Consider the following 7,162-nt stretch of genomic DNA (forward strand, 5'->3'; position numbering starts at 1 on the left):
ATATATATATATATATATATATATATATATATATATATATATATACGGCGGGCTTCTTTCAGCTTTCGCCTGCCAAATCCACTCACAAGGCTTTGATCGACCCGAGACTATAGTAGAAGACACATACCCAAGGTGCCACGCAGTGGAACTGAACCCCGGAATCGTGTGGTTGGTAATCAACCTACAAATACACAGCCACTCCTGCGCCTATGTTGATATTCGTACGATTATTCTTTTGCCATATCCATTATTTTGTGTTTCATTATTCTTATTGCTGTTTGATAACAATTGGCTGTTCCGTGTCACAAGCTCGAGAGGGAAGTATGTTCCAGGTTAGAACGCCTATGTTTACATATCGGAAATTTCTTGTTTAAAAGTTCATACGATTGCAATAACTCTACTTTACACCATAGAACTAAGCTATGGAACTAGCCAGCATATTACAGGATGTGTTGAAGGACTCAAGGGTACATAAAAGAACATCACAAACATGAAATGCAAGATGAAGATAACTGGCTTCAAACTAGCGTTTTGGTGAGGTCCTGCACAACACATTCCCTGACATCTAATCACGGCAAAATGCTGAAAAAGATTGAAACTTTTCAGACAAACGTCATTCATATTATTACGTCATAGGCACAATTTTGAAAGGGACTTTCCAGCAATTGTTTCTCTCTCTCTCGCCTTCTCTCTCTATTTACTACTTCCTCCCTCTATCTATCTATCTATCTTTCACAGACACAATCACACACAAATTCGCATACACGAACATGCACACACATCCTTCATCTTCTCAATGTCTTCAAAACGACTGTCTATGAGGTTCTTCGTCGCTTAGGGAACAACCAAAAGTCACAGGGAGTTAGGTCCAGACTGTAGGTACGGTGAAGGATAGTTTTGATGCCCACCTTTGTCAAGTAGCTGGTTACGATGATGAAATTGTGGACTGGTATATTGTTTTGGCGTGCACAGGTACCATTCTCGAGAGTGGAAGAAGTCTGGCTTTAGCGACGAAATCTCTTCAGATGTCCCTCATAACCTTAACAAAGTCCATTGTTTAGCTAAAATGAACACAGTGGGTGTAGATGATGCCCGTACTGTCGGAAAAACAGGGACCATCACGAGCTTCCCAATGGACTTGCTTTGACTGGTCTTCTTGGATCTTGGAGACCCAAGATGCTTCCATTGGTCAGTGCTTCTTGGTCTCTAGATGATGACACGTTAATTTCCCGTGCAAGCTGTTTTGTTGATCGATTCAACTGGAACCCTCGTCGTGGTAACCGACGGAGTGCTAACCATCCAAGAGAAAGAGAGAGAGAGAGAGAGAGAGAGAGAGAGAAAGAAAGTGTGTGTGTATATACTTTTAGAAGGTATGTGGTTTAATGCTTAGGGAATTCGGAGCATGATGGTAAGGTCGTGAGTTAGATTCGCATTGTGTTCTTGAGTAAAACACTTTATTTCACATTATCCCAGTCAATTCAGCTGGAAAAATAAGACTTGCATCTGTAATTTAAAGGGCCAGCCTTGTTACATTCTGTGTCATGCTGAATCTCCCTGAGAATTACTTTAAGAGAATTGCGTGTCGATGGAGTGCTCATCCACTTGCATGTTAATTACACGATCAGGCTGTTCGCTCGATTGTGTCAAGTGGAACGCTCGTCATCGTAGCCGACGGTGAACCTCTGTGTGTGTATGTGTGTGTGTGTGTGTGTGTGTGTGTGTGTGTGTGTGTGTGTGTGTGTGTGTGTGTGTGTGTGTGTGTGTGTCTTTATAAATTTATGTATATGCACGGTTATGCATATGCATATGTTTATGTGTATGATGCGTGTTTCTGTATGTGAGAGAAAGGGGAGAGAGAGAGAGATAGAGAGAGAGAGAGAGATAGAGAGATAGAGAGAGAGAGATAGAGAGAGAGAGATAGAGAGAGAGAGATAGAGAGAGAGAGATAGAGAGAGAGAGATAGAGAGAGAGAGAAGTAGTGCAAAGAAGTTCAAAATGTATCCATAGTGTAATTATGACGTCATAATATCAGTGATGTTTGCCTGGAGCTTTTTCTTTTCAATTTTTTTCTCTCTTTCAACCTCAGACGGTGATTAGAGAGAAGGAAATATGGAAAGCAGTTGAGGAAGTTTTCTATACTTCGTCCATTGGTGTCGAATGAAGACGACATCTTCGACAACACTGAATTTCGAATTAGGAAGCATCCATACAAGAACTAGAGGATAACGTCTAATCGTGACTGTAATAATCTTTATGTGTGGCTGAATCCACGGTTATGGCGGCAGTTTCTTCCTAAAATTGAGGAATATATTCGCTGTAAAAATAGTTCGGCCATCAATGTTTCCTAGATGGTTCATTCATAAGTAATCAATTAAGTCCATGTTTGTATTTCACTACACAACACTTCAGCATTTGATACTCCCATGCTGGATGTACACGCAACCGTTACTGCTTCTCTGAATACTACACATGCCATGCGGATGAAAAACGGAAGTGGCGATATTTCACTAGCGCAGACGAGTATAATACCTCAACAGCTACAGTGAAAGCATTTCACCTTTACTTGGATATCAGTCAAGCTTTTGACATACCCTCTTATCCTCTAGACACTGATATGTGCGTAGATTAATTCTTTTCTTTGAAAGTGAGATGGTGGTTACACCTATCAGACTCGCTCGTTCTCACTCAATATGCCCAGTGGCAAGATAAATTAAACTCTACTGCATGAGAATACAGGAGATACGCAAAATGGCTAAACAGCTATACAGAACTTACAATACCATCTAACTTGGTCTATGACGAGCATAAAATATTATATGTTTCCAGGCATCATCACGAGTTTCGTGATAGTACGTTGTTCCATACACAGTTAATCACACTGTTCTACTGCTGGCTACTTCGATATTGTTTCCTTATTTCTTCCAGGAAACATTCGAATGAAATACGAGCATGCCTCTGAGATAACAAATATTTAATGTGCATACACATATACATAATAAGAAGACCATTGGCTCCCTTGGATGACCATCGACCATTTGGTAGATTTTGCTTCTTGTAGTGTCTAAAATTACTTACCTCAAAACACGAGCTTACCAGTAACGACCACTATGTCGTACACTGACCACCATGTAACGAAGTATATTGATTATTGTTTACTGTTAGCAACATCGTGGGTCTTCATCGTATGCACACGCATGCACACATTTGTGGCCGCGTATGTAAGTAGATATACGTATGTATTTATGCATGATATTTGCAAGATGTTAATTTAAGCAATTCGTATAGATGTAAGGCTAATTTATGTAAGTAGCCTCGCAGAGCGCTCCAGATTTATGCATTTTTTTATGCAATCAAGATGCTATGAAGTTTCAAACATGTCTAGTACCTCTTGCAAAGGATACAGTCTTCTCTTCGTTTTTACATAGGAAGTCTGATATCTCTTATGCAATTTCTTACTTTTGGTTTAAAACTCAGCAATGCTACTGACAGCGAGGAAGCACAAAGAGGCGGCAAAAATCTGTGAAAATGGAGCAATTACCTGTATGCATATATGTGTGCATGCATGTACGTATGCATGTCTGCATGTACATATATATGCGAACATACCTACATGCAAGCATGAAGTGCAATGAGAGAGATTTGGTTCCTAATTCTACAAGAGCTACCTATTGTTCGGTGAATCTCCTGGGCGGATCAAATGTACATCTGAAGATAAGAGAATAATTTATATTACGGGGAATGTGGTTGCATGGTTTGTTCATGCATAGATATCCACATAAAACACTAGAGAGTGATGTGAGGGAGACCGAGTTATAGTTTCCATCATGACTTGATATAAGATACATCTGCTTTCGTAGATTATTAGGTATTTTACGTGGATACATAAGATTTGTGTACGTACAAGTATTACACACGCACATACACACGCAAGTATACGTACACACTGAGACACACACACATACACACGCACACACAAAAGCATATATACACACATCCACCCACACGTCCACACCTAAAAATACAGACACACGCATATAAAAACACACGAACTTGCGCATTCAGATAAACAACACACACATATAAAGAAACTGAATATGTCCCGAGTGTGTATGGAGCACGCGCCTGCGCGTGCATACGTGTGTGAGACAGAAACAAGATTAGAATGCCAAAGGGATGATGGAAGAGAGAATGCATAAAAGAGACAGAGAAATAAGCACAACCTTTAAAACAAACACAAAATACACCCATACACAGAGACTCAGAAACGTGCGCACGCTTTTAACAAAAGATATATATGGTTACACGTTTTCAGTAGTAGTGTTATACGCAATATATCGAACTTTTATGGAAGAGTCCATTTTGTTTTATTAAAGAAATATCTCGAAATGATGCTCAGACGTGTCTGTGTGGTGAGAACTTTACTTCCAAACCACATGGTTCCGGGTTCAGTCTCATTGCATGGCACCTTCGGCAGGCGTTTTATGATATAGCCTCGGGCCGACCAAAGCCTTGTGGGTGGATTTGGTAGGCGGAAACTGAAAGAAGTCCGTCATATGTGTGTGTGAGAGAGAGGGGAAGTGAGAGAAAGAAAGAGAGAGTGTACACCTCCGGTAACAATGCATTTTCTCACATTGTTCTACCTTATGAATGATGCTACGTCGAGGGCTAGGCAAGCAGACCAACTTGGCCCTGAAGGAATACTAGTCCTTCGGACTGGAGTAACGTGAAATGAATTTTTTTGCTCAAGAAAACAATGTATTGCCTGGTCCGGGAATTGAAGCCACGATCTTGCAATCGTGAGTACAGCTCCAGAACTTCTAATCCACACACATTCTCATATGCATGTGTGCGTGTGTGCGTGTGTGTATGTGTGTGAAAACGTACGTGTGTGTCTGTAAATATACTGAAAACCTGGGTTTACCCTTTCAATAAGTATCAAATATTAAATTAAGTGAAAGATCGTTAAGCGATAGACTAGTTTTACTTGAATATAATGTTGTAAACGTGGTTACGTTTTTGATGAAATTTTCATGACTTTTTAAAGTGTTATATAAGGAACAATAAAACAATTTAGGCATAACCAATATGTTAACACCTTGCTTGCACACGAATCAATCACCTGCTAATAATAGACAATGAAGTGGTGTTTGGGGGATTTTTTTTATTCATGACTCGATGTTGTTTCGCCGCTTAATTTTATAGTGCAACACTCAATTCTGCTTTACCGCTCATATTTCGGTTCCCTTGAAGAAGTCTCTTATTTTCTTTACTTTTAGATTTATTTATTCATTTGTGTGTGTGTGCGCATGTGCGTGAACAGTTTCTTGCTTTCATAGCAGTCTTTTTTTTTTTTATAAATGTTACTATTAAACGTTGTTGAATTTAATTATATTTTCAGCAGCTTTTCTACTTCATTCGAAATTGAATCTTTGGAAATAATATAATCACTATTCGGATGCGGGGAAAAAAGCTTCGCCAGGCTCTAGTTTTCAAAGTTTTGGGGTAATGGTTGCCATCTTTCACCGAATCACGTTTTACAAACGCCTCTACCCATATTTGGCAAAAACAAAACGAACAAAAGCAGCAGATTATTTTAAACAGAGGCGAATTTTGCCCAGTGGTTTTACTATTTATATTTTCTGATAGTATCCCATCTAATATGCGCCCCATCTAACAAATACTTCACGTCTATGCTAATTTTTCATGAAAATTATTTCAGAAGGCAAGGACTTGTATAATGAATTTTTGTCAAACCTTAATGCATCATCAGTCGTGTTTCCTGCTCACTAATAACAAAAATGCTCGATTTCTATTCTAATGCTACATATACTGAAATCGGAACGATACAAAAAAGATTAGCATGGCATTCCTTGTTAAATATTCTGGTTAAACATTGCATTTCTAGGAAAATTCACGAACTCTAAGCTCTCAGCACTCTCCATTTGGATCCTATTACATTTGTACCCCTTCCCTGTGCCACATCCTTGTGAGTTCATAATGCCTCTAATTCACACTATTGCTCAGGTTAAGAACTACACGTCTAGCGTTTTAAGAGCAAAATAACAGACAGGAGTTTTTATTGTTACATCTTCTTTAAATTTTTTCATAGTATCCTTTCATTTCAATGAGGTCTTCGTTTCTAAGCTCTTGGACACATAACTGAATTAAATCATATCAGCCGTTCGTAAAAATTACAATCTGCTGCTGATTAGAAAAATCGCTCTTCTTTTATTTTGAACAACTTTTCTAGTTCAAATCCTTCAAAATTTTCAATAAATTAATGGCAGACTTCTTTCTTTACGTCGCCATACGTCGCCCATATTTTTCATTGTAATTTCGTTCTAGGTTCCTTTTCTTATATTTATTTCACCTAGAACATTAATTAAATTTCAAAATTCGCTTTGTGTTTGCTCTCCCTCTTTATCAATAGCATTTATTAACCGATCAAAAGTGTGCCGAACGCTTAAATGTTGTCTTAATTCTTAATTCGTAATTTGTTAATCTGATTCATTTCAGTGGGAAACATGAACATTAATCGAAAATATAGGTAGCGACGTTGTAAAGATTGTTGATAACATGTGCATTATCTACGATTGTAGCACATTAAATGGAATATATTTGTCTTGAAAATACTTGAATATATATTTTTTTAATTCTACTACAACGAGACTCTGAAGGCGCGTGGCTTAGTGGTTAGGGCATTCAGCTGGCGACTCTAAGGTCGTGAGTTCAATTCCCGGCGATGCGTTGTGTCTTTGGGCAAGACACTTTATTTAACGTTTCTCCAGTACCCACAACTGTATTTCAAAGGGCCGGTCGTGTCACGCTGAATCTACCTGAGAACAACGTTAGCGGGTACATGTGTCTATGGATTGCTCAGTTAATTTCACGAGCAAGCTGTTCAGTTGCTCGTATCAGTTGGGACCCTCGTCGTCGAAACCGACGGAGTGCTCCTACGAGGTAATCAAAAAGCAACCGTCAACGCAAGTTTTTTTTTAAATTTTATTTACCTTTCATATCACTAGAAATCTAGCTTGTATGTGGAGTTGAAATTTCGACACAATGCACAAGTTCTGGCCTTAACATAAAATCTTCAAAACAGAACATTTAGTGATATTTAACAACGTTAAAATCAGGCATAGTTTTTGTTTGTTTTTTTTTT

General features: G+C 38.6%; 1 long non-coding RNA gene across 2 annotated transcripts in view; it reads left to right on the plus strand.

Annotated features, from left to right (window-relative positions):
• The first annotated feature begins 2,079 nt into the window (after positions 1–2,079).
• LOC106880414 (uncharacterized) overlaps positions 2,080–7,162 on the plus strand; it is a 16,911-nt gene continuing 11,828 nt past the window's right edge. For both annotated transcript variants that reach the window (XR_001410739.1, XR_001410741.1), the window contains exon 1: positions 2,080–3,218. This is a non-coding gene — a long non-coding RNA (uncharacterized LOC106880414). The remainder of the gene's footprint in view (positions 3,219–7,162) is intronic.

Source organism: Octopus bimaculoides, chromosome 10 (genome assembly GCF_001194135.2).
Source record: "Octopus bimaculoides isolate UCB-OBI-ISO-001 chromosome 10, ASM119413v2, whole genome shotgun sequence".
NCBI classification, from domain to species: domain Eukaryota; kingdom Metazoa; phylum Mollusca; class Cephalopoda; order Octopoda; family Octopodidae; genus Octopus; species Octopus bimaculoides.